The sequence below is a fragment of the Carlito syrichta genome, unplaced genomic scaffold (assembly GCF_000164805.1).
Source record: "Carlito syrichta isolate Samal-C Ts95f unplaced genomic scaffold, Tarsius_syrichta-2.0.1 Scaffold307180, whole genome shotgun sequence".
NCBI classification, from domain to species: Eukaryota; Metazoa; Chordata; class Mammalia; order Primates; family Tarsiidae; genus Carlito; species Carlito syrichta.
The window spans coordinates 985412-998373 of NW_007251276.1; the positions used below are offsets into that span (position 1 = coordinate 985412).

Sequence of the window (12962 nt, forward strand, 5' to 3'; positions counted from 1 at the left end):
GTGCAGTTTCCCCACTCCCCATGGTTTAGATGGGCCTTCACACTTTTTAAAGTCACAGAATTTTAAGTAAAGAAGGTCAAATTAAAGACGTTCTGGATAAATTGAGTTCGGGAGCTCAGAAATGCCTGCTTTCCCTCACTCACTCCCACTGTAAAGGGCTCAAGCACAGACAAAATGTCTGTTTGGGGACGTCGATATTCGAGGAATCTGTTGCCTGTGGTCAACAGCAGTGAAGCCTGAACAAAAGCCAGCGGTAAAAAAGGTTGAAATCGGTAAATGTTTGAGGGGTACAAGGAGTTAAACGAATTGTCTGTCTAATTTCAAGTAACCGGTTTTATTGATATTTTCTTCACTCTCAGCAGGATATTAGATATCATACAGATAGGATACTTAAGAATAGCCTCACCCATAGTCTTCTATGGGACAAGGAAAATTAGAACCTGAGAGCCAAATAACTGCAATGAATAGCTTCGTGTGTGTGTGTGTGTGTGTGTGTGTGTGTGTGTGTGTGTGTGTGTGTGTGTGTGTGTATTGGGAGGATTGGAGCGGGGAGTAAGGGAGTACCCATACCCTCCCTTACCTTTTTAATTAATAAATTGTTTCACTTAAGTTTCATATCCGTGCATAATTTGCATAGCCTTTATAAAAAGACTTTGGTGGAATAACATGTCACTGTTTTCCGGGACCCTCAGGTATTGCCTTATGAGCACTAAATTCACTCCACACTCGCCAGGCTCCTCATGTTGTTTCCTACGGCCTGTTCTTTGCTATACCCTCACTACTTCTCTGCTTCTTTATCTTCTTTTTAAAAAATATGCTTGTAACTGTGGCCTGGAAGTCAAGGGCAGGAATTCACCTGAAGATCTTGTTAACAGAGGACTTTTAGGTCAGTACAACGATTTCGTATGATACTATGCTAGTGGACACATACACATGTGTCCAAAGCCACAGAATGTACAACCAGAGTGAACCCTAATGTAAACTATGGTGATAATAATGTGACAGTGTGGGTACACCAACTGTAAAAATGTACAAATGGGGGAATGTTGGTAGTGGAAGGGGCCATACATATGTCTGGGCAGGCAGTAAGTGGAAGGACCCCAAGACAACCGGAATTATTTTTTGGAGGGTTGGTCCCTCATAGGACAGGGTTTCTCCCGCTAGCTGAGTGTTATAGGGACCCATCAGTATCATCAGCTTTTTTTTTAAATTCTCTCAACACATTTACCCATTTCACGATGGATGACCGTACAGTGCACCTGCCCACACTGTGCTGAGTGCTCCACATATTTTTAAAAAAAGAAAAAGGAAAACAATGCAAGCCACACACACACACACACACACACACACACACACACAAATGGCAAAAGCACCACAAGGCATCACAAAGCACCACAAAGCACCACAAGGCATCAAAATCGAGGAGTTCAAAACTGTTTTGAGTGTCTCGATAGGTGGACTGCATCAAAAGCGTCTCAATAGGTGGACTGCATCAAATGGAGAGTGCTTTGAAGGTGACTGAAGTTGACACATGAAAGAATAAATACACAATTTTTTATAAATAAATTCCTATTTTGGGGTGGTCCTCTCTCATACATAGGAAATCTCTGTGCCTTCTTCTCTATTGGTGTGAACCAAAAAATGCTCTTTAAAAAAAAAGATTATTTTTGAAAAGAAAGAAAAAAGAAAAGAGGATCCCTGAAGCCCACTCCAGACACACCAAATCAGAATTTCTGAGGCCGAAGCCAAGCGTCTCCACCACCAAGTGCTTCAACTGCATACTGAAGTTTGAGAACTCCTGGCTCAATGAGTACTGACATTTCCAGGTAAATCTGCTTTTACTGAGGCTTTGGGGATGACTCAGATGAAAAAGACTCAACTGAAAAACATAAATGTAAAGTATAAAATTTCAAGGACTAGTAAGCAATATTTTTTAGATTGTTTTCCTCCCTGTCCCTAAAAACCAAGTCTCTGCCTTAAGATGATCTGTGGAAGTGATAATTCTCTTATGATCATTTATGGAGGAAAACTGATTGATCCAAGGAAGAAATAAAGAATAAAGTCATATTAATTGTTAATATCTTTCAGAATTTTGCATTCATGGAATACTTGAACATTGAATATTTAATTTTCTTCATTTCTTTTTTCTTTTTTTTTTTTTGCCCTTAAACATGTCATTTCTAAATCTCATGGGGATTTTTTTTTTAACTGTCCTAATTCTTTATATCTTCTAACTTATTTTTTAATCAACCACCCTTCAAAAAATCTTTTTATTGAAATAATACCTTGACTGGGATTGCTGATTGGAGGTCTGTCTTTAAAACTAAATTTGAATGAATGTGTTACTAGCTGGGACAGGGTATGGCATTAAGTTTGAGGAAACAGTATCCTTGTTTATTTAGTCTAAACGTAGTGATGGAAAAAAATGGTTCTCTCCTGGGGGAAAAACATCTCTCATTTTCCTTTCATATGCATATTCACATCAATTTCAAGTACAGTAATTACAACTCTGCAAATGTATCCTCAACCTCAGTCTATGTTTCTGGGGGGAAAAAGTTGAACATATAAAGCCATATTATTTTAAATTGCCAGCAGATTCTATTAAATGTTCAACTGCTGCACAATAACCTTTATCTAGTCACCATATTACTTATTCTCAAAGGTTTCAAAGGTGATCTATTGCTCTTCGTGAATATAATGGTTGACAAGGTACAGACTGCTGAGCTTGATCTTAATAGGAATTGAAAGATATTCATCAACTTGAGCCTCTCTAAGGTTCTGCAATAGATAACAAAAATTGTGAAATGCTATATTTGAAAGAACAAAGATGGACAAGCTCACAGTTATTCCCATTTTCTTGGTTCAGAGGACGTTTTGGTATTGCTCTGATGGAAGCATCTCTGCAAATGAGGGTATCATAAATGCTTTGCCTAATAAACTGTAAAGCTTCCAGACCCTCAGGTCAGACTGAAGCACTACAGTGTCTGTTTCCATGTGATGGGAGTTTTAGCAGTTCACTCCTGAGTCATAAAATCCTCCTTGCTGAGGACACCGGATTAAATAGGTTCTGCTTGTGTTTATGTGTGTGTGTGTCTGTTTTGTATGTGAATGTGTGTAGTGTGTACGTATGGTCATTAGAAGGAAGATAATGCAAAGAAATGAAGCTACACAAACATTATTTTAATAAAATGTTAAAACAAATAGGAGCTTTAAAACATTAGAGATCCATGATATGTTAAGTACACGATGAAGGGTGTGTGTGTGTCTGTGTGTGTGTGTATGTCTGTGTGTGTCTCTGTGTGTGTGTGTGTGTGTGTGTGTGTGTGTGTGTGTGTGTGTGTGTTTATGAATTGTTTTAGAATTCAAACATCTGGCATTAGCAAAGACCTATCTGGTCTTCCTTTAGGAAAAAGAAAGACCATTTTCTGATTGCTTTGTCCCTGGATATGTATATACTGTGGGGTTTTTGTTTTTTAATTTCAAGCCCTTTATATAAAGCCATCAACTCTTAGCAAATTCCGGTGAAGTGGGAGCAGTTAGTGCTCTAATGTGCATCTTCAGTCCAAAATAAAATTAAATTGGGAGTTTCTATGTCTTTCTAAAATTGAGGAAAGTCAGGAGGTGAGGAGGAGGTGAGGTGGGGGTGGCAATTGGGGGGGAACTTAGAACTCTGACACTTCTTTGAATACATTACAGTCTAATGTGAGCCTGCCAGCAACAGCTCCAGAGCCCTGGGGATAACATAAATAACTCTTGAATATAAACTCCAAGTGTACTTGACAGACGGGATGCTGGGCCAAGACCAACAAGATTAAATTTAATAGGATATAAAATCCCATATTTGGTTTCCAAAACATAAATTCAACAAATATAGACTGGAAGAAAGCTAGCTGGAATGCAGCTCACTGGAAGAATATCTGAGACTTATACTTGGCTGCACTTGAACATAAACTAATATTAATGGTGAGATGACTGCAACTTACAATTTCATAGTAGTCTACGGTTGGCAAAGCACTTTCACATGTTATCTCATTTGATCTTCCAAAAGATGTTGTGAGATAAATATTTTAATCCCTAAGTATAAAGATTCAGAAAACTAAAATTAGGAAAGATAAAGAGCCGGATCCTGAATTACACACCTAGAAACTGTGCCCAGAAGGCAGGATAAATTTATTGAGCACCTAATATGTGCTGAACCCTTTATATATATTTAAACCTAAAAACAATACTGGAAAATGTCATTGTTGGTTCCCACTTATGGATGAATAGCCAAGGCTCACATACTTGCTTAAAACTGTAGTAATACTAGAAGGCTGAAATGGACTGATTGGAGTCCATCAAAGGTATCAGCTTCTAAACCTATAACCTATGAAAGTTCCTTTATTCGAGCCATTGCCTTACTAGACTCTGGCGTGGCCATGTACTCTTGGAACTGTGGTCACTGCCATGTTTTCTGGCTTTGGCCTTCTCCCCTACCTTGGGGAGGCAAATCTCCTCTCTCTCCTCTGTCTCCTCTCTGTCTCTCTGTCTCTCTGTCTCTCTTCTCTCTCTCTCTCTCTCATTTTCTTTCTAAATAAACTATATTTTCTAATCTAAAAAAGAGAGAGAAAGTTCCTTTATTTATAAAAGGACCTTTGCAGATGTGATTAAGTTAGGGACCTTGAGATGAGATAACATTCCTAGTATATCATGGTGGGCAACCAGGCCAGCACAGTTGTCCATGTAAGAGAGAGGCAGAGGGAAACTGAGACCACATGTACAGAGGAGAAGGTGATATGAAGACAGAGCAGTGAGAGATGGTGTCAGAGCCAAGGAATGCCAACAGCTCTCAGAAGATGGAAGAGCAAGGAACATACTAAATGCCCTCCTAGAGCCTCTAGATAAAGTGCAGCCCTGCTGCTACCGAAATTTCAAACTTCCAGCCTCCCAAACTGTAGAAAACAAATTTCTGCTGTTTAAAGCCACCCAGTTTGTGGTAAGTTGTTACAGAAAACTAATACAGTGGTACAGTGGTGGAGCTCGAGTTAAAATACACGTTTGCTAGAATCTTAGATCCACATTCTTTGCATTCTGGAGAGGCTGGAAAAAGAAGACTGGGGGGGATGATTGAGAAAGAGGGACAAGCCGGGCTCGGTGGCTCAGCCTGTCATCCCGCGCCTTGGGAGGCTGAGGTGAGTGGATTGCCTGAGCCCGCGGGTTCGAGACCCGCCTGGGCAGCAAGACCTCAACTCTACAAAAAATTTTAAAAAACCAGCCAGGCATGGTAGCGCATGCCTGTAATTCCGGCTACTGGGAAGGCTGAGGTGGAAGGATCGCCAGAGCCCAGCAGGTCGAGGCTGCAGTGGCCGGGAGCGGCCACTGCACTCCAGTCTGGGTGACAGAGTGAGACTCCAACTCAAAAAAATAAAAATAAAAAGAGGGACAAGGCTAAAAACTGTCTACAGGGAAGATATCTAGGGCAGAAATATGGAGATACGAGTGCTTAGTACCTCCTAACAAATCGGTTCCCACAACTACAACTGCAAGAAGGAGAAACAAGATGAGCCTCAAAGGCAAAAAGCAAATCTCAAACTGAATAGGGGTTCAATAAATACATGTAATCTTAAAACCACAAGAGAGGAAATGAACAAGAACTAAGAAGAAATCCAATGATTTGTGAAAACTCACAGACAAGGATAAACTAACACACTCATGGTTTCAAAAGAGACCTAAGGAGAAATGATAACTATAAAAGAATAAGCCAATTCACTAAAAGATGTCCTGAGTGCCTAGATTACTACAGAGGAATGGAAACGTCACCTATAAGGAGAACCTCTGTGGAAAAATAAGAACTAGTTCTGAACAGCCACTCCTACAGAGCAAAATTGCACAGATCCTAACACAAGAAAAGATGATGGACTTACAGAATTTTTTCATGTAGAAAGAGGCCCAAGCCAAGACATATTGTTAAACTCGTTCTGTTAACTTCCAGAGATGTCACTCAGAATAATAGGAAAGAAATGATAAGAAAGTCATTTTGGCTCAAGAAATGAAAGAAATTTAAAATAATCAGAACTTTTCAACAATGAAATGAGTTCACTTGTGTGACAGTGATATCATTATAAGACACAAGACAGCAGAGACTGGGTGACCATCTGTCAGAGAGACTATAGCTGAGATTTCAGCATCTCTAAATTTTAAGGTTTCTTCCAACTCTAGGAAACTATGATTTGAAAAAAATACATAAATTATTTTAAAAAACCATAAAAATGTTTGAAGGACAACTGATTTTGATGATGTTTAGCATTTCTCTAAAGAGAATCAAGATATAACTAAGGTCTAAATGTCTAGTTTACCAGACATTTAGAGCCTGATCCCAAATTACATAGAGCCTAGAAGGCAGGATACATTTATTGAGCACATAATAGGTGCTAAGTCCTTTATATGTATTTAAACCTCAAAACAATACTGTAAAATGGTCAATTGTTGGTTTCCATTTGAAGATGAAAAATTGAGGCTCACATATTTGCTTAAAATTGTAGTAATAATAGAAGGTGTAGTCAAAACACAATGATGGCTAATTAAAGTTCTCAAATGGATAGACAGTTAACATATTTCAATAAAATTTAACATGTAAGTAAAGATTAAATAACTATTCAGTTACACATGGAGTCTACATTTTGCAGAAGCCTCATAAGTCATAGTCCAAGTCTTCTCGTCTAGCATCAACTGAGGATACAGTGAGGAGGTGGAAACAGGTGGGGATTTGGAGACATAGGCCTGAATTAAAGGCCAGAGGCACCACTTTCTAGCATTGGCTCCACTGAGCTTCAGTATCTTCAACATTAAATAGGGGTAATAATAATAGAATCCTAACTCACCAGTGATTCTAAGACTCTCATGAGAAAGTGAATATGAAAGTGCTTTGTAAATAGTGATAGGTACACACGATTATTATCAGGACTTCAAAGCCTCCTTATTCTTTGATACTCATGTAACTCTTATAGTGGCTTTAAGTTAGGCCGGCCCAGAAGTAGACCCTGAGATAGGCTTTGGGTGCAAGTGGTTTATTTGGACAGTAAGCCAAGGTAGCTCTACTAAGAGAGTGGGAAAGTGAGACAGGGAAAGAAAGAAAAGTCAATACAGGGAGAGTATTTGTTACCAAACAAGTTCCTGCTGCAGGTAACTGAGGTGCAATCCTGCCAAGGAAATGCTGGGAAGCTGCATGGTACACATCAGAGAGGCAAGATAGCTGAGGTTGTGGTCTGCTCCCAGGGCACTAGCAGCCCATGCCTCTCACCTGCCCCAGCAGTCGGAGAAAGCCTGCAGACAAAAAGTCACAAGTGCTTGCAGTAGAAGTCACTGGGTCTTTGAGCTCCCTATACAAGGAGCCTAGGGAGATACGTGCAAGGTTTCAACAGCATCCGCTCCATACTCTGATCTTCATTTGTAGAAAACTAAGCCCTAAAAAAGGTTTTAAGACCTGGCTATGAATACATCATTGCAAATCAAAAACATTCATCTCAACCTAATGCACTAATGAGGACTGTCAATTTTCACTTTACCAATTCATTAAAAGCAAGTGGTTTTCTCAAAGGCCATGTGCACAGGTGTTGACATCATGACAATATTTTTAGACCAAAGGAGAACCAAGTTGAGAAATACGGAGATAGGAGAAGTGTGAAAAGACAATTAAAATCAAAACTCAATGGTAAAGAATAACACAAAAATTTATAAGGAAAGCAAGAGGGCATCAATGTTCAGATTTAAGATGCTCACCCATTGACTTGCTAAGCTTGCCTTTCTCTATCCCCACCCAGGTTCCTATCTCGGGAAAGGTCTTTGGAAATCCACTGAGGTAATTCACCCACGTATAATTCACCCATGTCCGTTTCTGCTCTTCTTTGTCCAGGCATGTCTTATATCGCATGGTCCTGCAGAGCATAGTTTTTGTTCTTTCCAGGGGCCGTCCCTGACCTGCTAGAGACAGCATGCTAATCCTCACTTATCTCAGCTGTAAAGCATAATCTGTTACAGCACTGGCCTGTCAGTCAGGCTTCTTAGCAGGATACGGAGTGAGATTCAGTTCAGCAATCTACAGTGAGGTATGAAACCTGGGAATTCCTTCGTTCTGAACGTTTTATGTCATTGACTTCCAGTGTGGCCTTTGAGCGAGTCACTTAACCTCTTTGGCTCAGTTAACCATATGGAAAATGAACATGATAATATCTCACAAGGGTATTGTGAGATTATTCAATGTTTATAAAGTGCTTGGGAAATGAAAGGCCCTGAATGTGCCTAGCAAAGTCATTAATCATGTGGCCAGTTGAATTCACGCAGCTGGAATGTTATAGAAGTCTTTACTTCCTAGATAATTTCACTGCATTCCTCACAAATCAAGAAGCTTTAATCTATGAGAATTTAGATGATGAATTTCATGCCATAGTGGAGGATTCAGAATTTTTCCAAGTGTTCAATTTTGAATTACCTTTTCATAAACTCTCTTTCTTCCTCTCTCAAGAGCATAAAATTATTCAGACATTCATTCCTTTATTTCAAGAACTATACCTCTTTCTCAAATACAATGAGCATCTTCCCTGTTGCTTTGTTTACACAGTCATTCAACAATCATTGAGCCCTAGCCATATTCCAGGTATTCTGCTAAGTGCTGGAAAAACACAAGTAAGACATGTTTCTACTGTGGAGGAACTCCTAGTCTGGTAGGAAAGACAGATGTATAAATAAATCATTACAAAGAAATATGAGCTCCAAAGAGCTATGGAAGTTCAGATAAATGTTTATACTATGTCAAGTAATGAGTGGACCTACATTTTTTTCCAGGAATAGTTCCTCCTTCTCAAAACCTTTTCTTAGAATTCCATTGGATTGCACTATCTATACTGGTTCTATCACTACATTGTTCTCCTTTATTGACCTTTTTTTTGAGTTAGAGTCTCACTCTGTTGCCCAGTCTGCAGTGCAGGGGCATACTCCCAGCCACCGCAACCTCGACCTGCTGGGCTCCGGCGATCCTTCTGCCTCAGCCTTCCAAGGAGCTGGAACTAAAGGAGCACACTAGCACACCCAGCTAATTTTTGATTTATTGTAGAGATGAAGTCTCGCCAGGTTGCCCGGGTGGGTCTCCAACCTGCAGGTTCAGGCAATCCACTCGCCTCGGCCTCCCAAAGTGCTGGGATTACAGGCTGAGCCACCGAGCCCGGCCTGACTTCTTAAATGTAGGTGTCATCTAAGGTTTTAACTAAAGTCCTTCCTTTCCTCAACACAATATCTATTCTCCGATGTCAGTGATCCTTAGACGTATGCAGCTCTAACTCTGACCTCTCTCCTACGTTTCAGATCTACTTGGAAACCGGTAAACTCAACATGGTCCCTACCAAATTTGCAACATTCCCAACAATATGACTTGATTTCTCAAATTCTCTTAATGGTTCCGTGGCTTCCTTTATCACCAGGCTTTACACCTGAACATCACATGGAACTCTTTCTTCTCACTCATCCTCACATCAAAATGACCGCCATGTTCTCTGTTTCAATTCCACCAGGTCTCTCGGATACTATATTCTGCTGCTAGCACCTCCCATTTACACTTATCCAGTGGTCTCCTCTCTCAAATCCCTACTGTGAAGTTCTCCTTCTCCAGTGCAGTACATATATGCTAGTAATCCAAGTTTCCTTAAGCATTCTTCTATTTATAGAACTATGACTCAAAAATATAAAAATATATATAAATCGATAAATATTGCTCAAAAATATTGATGGCTCCCCAGTGCTCACTAAATTTTAAGTCAAATGTCCTCATTCTGGGTCTCGGGACCTTTTGCAAAATGTCCACAAACTTGCTTTTCATCCTTTTCTGCCACACATCTGCACATGGAGCAAAAGATGGAGCCCGGTAGATGGTTGCTGGTCTCCAAGTAGATCCTGTTAGTCAGCTCTAGATTTTTACACCCATTGTACTTTCTGCCTGGAACGTGCTTGCTTTTCTCCGCCTAGCACAACAAGGTCACTCTCGAGCACTGTCACGTCCACCCAGCACCTCTTCCTTATCCCCAGTTGCATTGAGCTGATCTATCCTTCAAACCTCCAGAGCTCTCTTTGTTTACCTCCAAGGGAATGAATTTTGCTCTACTTCTAATTATTTGTTTTATCCCCATCTAGAGTGAACGCTCCTTGAGAAAACAGAAAGTATCTTGTTTCATCTTCGTTATTTATCCTAGCACTCAGAGCAAAACTTGTTGAATCAAACAAAATTAATCCTAAAATCTCCAGGCTTGCTGTTGCTTCAACCACTCTTCATTTATATAAATGGGCCTTATTCTGCAAAATATTTTAAATATAATAGCTGACCATTATTATAATGAAAATTTTTTTTAAAACCTCTGCAGTGCCAGTTTCAATAATATAAATATTGACCAGGCACAGTGGCTCATGCCTGTAATCCCAGCACTTTGGGAAGCCAAGGTAAGAGAATTGCTTGAGCCTAAGAGTTTGAGAACAGCCTGGGCAACATAGTGAGACCCTGTCTCTACAAAACATAAAAAAATTAGCCAGGTGTGATGGCACATGCCTGTAGTCCCAGCTACTTGGAAGGCTGAGACAAAAGGATCACCTGAACCCCAGAGATCAAGTCTGTGGTGAGTTTTTATTTTGCCACTGTACTCTAGCCTGGATGAAAGAGTGAAACTACAAATCAAATAATAATAATAATAATAATATACATATTGGTTCCCTATTTCAATTTAACGGTAAACAAACAATTTTTTGAGACACTGGGTCTGTGCTGTTTGTTCAGTGCCAGAGCACAAAAATAAATAAGACCCAGTTCATCACCAAACGGGGGAGACATACTTGTAAACAAATGCATTGCGGCATCAGGTGATATTTACAAGACTGAAACTATGGACAAGGCATGGAGGGCGGAGGCAATACCTTGGGGGCCATGGGGGAACACGAGTCTGAGAGAAGACACGCAGAGGTAGAACCAGGCAGAGCTGTCCCAGAAAGTCAAGAGCGGCAGACAGTATTTCATGTATTTGCATTTGCAAAGGCCCAGGGACATGAAGTAAAGGAGTTGGCGTAGCCGGACCATGGCCAGTTCAGTATTGCTGCAACATAAGATACATCTGGAGTGTGTCTCATGGGATGAAATTGAGATGTTGTTGGTAGCCATATTGCAAACAGTCTTTTACATCTTACTAAGGAATTTGGATTTTTTTCCTATAGATGATAGGGAGCTGGGAAAGGGTTTTTAAGGAAGGCTAAGGTTCTGACACTAACGGGATATTTTTATAATGGGCTCAATTCTGATTTAAAAAAAAAAAAAAAAAGCATTGGCTAGAAAAAGGAGGTCAGGCCGAAATCTGGAGAAAAAAATATAACTATATGCTCTAAAAGGTGTTTATGCTTACATTTATATTAGAATTTGTAGGTAGAAGACCCATTTCCTATAAAATCTACCTTCCAAAAGAGCAGAGGCAGCACTGGTTATGGAGAGCTTACAGCACCAGGTAGTGTTCTAAGAATTTGTATGGATTACCTCATTTAGTCCACCCAACAGTCAAACGAAGCCCACTGTTCAAAAGGAGAAACTGAGACCTAGCAGGGTTGAGCAGCCAACTCGGGAGAGGGAGAACCAGGGGCCCGGGCAGCCTGCGTTGCAGCTCCCCACAGTGCTGTGAAAAGGGCTGGGCAGAGCGGCGCCCTTGTTTGTTTTCCTCTTCTTTTTAATGTGAGAACAATTATGTTGACTACGTACTTCAGGAGACGGTTGTGCCGCGCAGTGTTTATGAAGAAGATTCTGAGACAGGCGCTGCTGCCTGCCGCCGCAAGACGATGCCGGATTCCAGGGAGGGGGCAAGGGGGGCTCCTTGCTACTCAGCAGAGGACCTCACGCTGTGGGAAAGAACGTGATTGTTATTCAAAACAAAAATATTCTTACCAGTGCTGGAAACTACATTTACAAGTTGAGCACACGTTTGCTAAAAGTGGAGAAAATTCCAGGAGGGAAGCAGCATCTCTCGCAGCCTGGAGGGAGGAGGCATCTAATTGCCTATTCATGAGGGAGCCGGTCTCTCAGGGACTGTAACATTTCCAAACAGGCTGTGCAGAGAACGGCGGCGACTGTGAAAACAGCAGGTCCCTGAATTCCAAATCTTGTTGTAAACATATACAACACAAACCTCAATGCTCGCTTTTCATCATTTAACTGCAATATCTCTAATGTTAGTTAGCACTTTGGATCTTATATTGTGAGCTCATGTGTGTGGGCACATGTATACTTAGATGCATGAAATTCACATGCGTAGAGGCCAAGATATTAATGTAACAAGAACGCTTCCAAGAACCACGTCTGACAATCTGCTACATTACTTTGGAGTCACGAGTCCCACTGTGTGTGTGCATGTTTATGCATGTGTGTGTACCACCTACACACACCTACACACATATACTCACTGCTATATCAGACATATCTATGGTTCTTCTATTTGGGGCTTTGGACATGTAGCGTAAAGTTCACTTCTCATCTTCGTACCATCCCTCATATTGCCCCAATCTTTGTACCTTTGAAAAAAGATCTGGATCTCTCTGTGTTATCTGTGCACCTTTTCAAAGGAAAGAATATGTTCTTTAAAAAAATAAAATAAAAAATTAGCCTGGGGTGGTGGCACATACTTGTAGTCCCAGCTACTCGGGAGGCTGACGTAAGAGAATGGTTTGAGCCCAGGAGTTGGAGGTGGCGGTGAGCTATGATCGTGCCACTGCACTCCAGTCTGGGCAACAGAGAGAGAATAAAAGAACAAACAAAAGAATGAAAGAAAGATAGAAAATGTCACAAATTAACTGAAACAAACATTCTGCAGAAGGTGGACAATGTGCATCACATGACAAAATTCCTGCTTCTTTCTCAAATTTGAAATTTTGACTTCCTAAAGTTGTTGTGTAATGGAGCAAAAATTCTAGTG

The 12962-nt window shown here is 40.5% G+C and overlaps 1 long non-coding RNA gene across 1 annotated transcript in view; it reads right to left on the bottom strand.

Moving 5' to 3' along the window:
* Positions 1 to 12011, bottom strand: part of LOC103266425 — a 35718-nt gene extending 23707 nt beyond the window's left edge. The window contains exon 1 of the long non-coding RNA XR_002482308.1: positions 11939 to 12011. This is a non-coding gene — a long non-coding RNA (uncharacterized LOC103266425). The remainder of the gene's footprint in view (positions 1 to 11938) is intronic.
* Between the last annotated feature and the right edge of the window lie 951 nt (positions 12012 to 12962).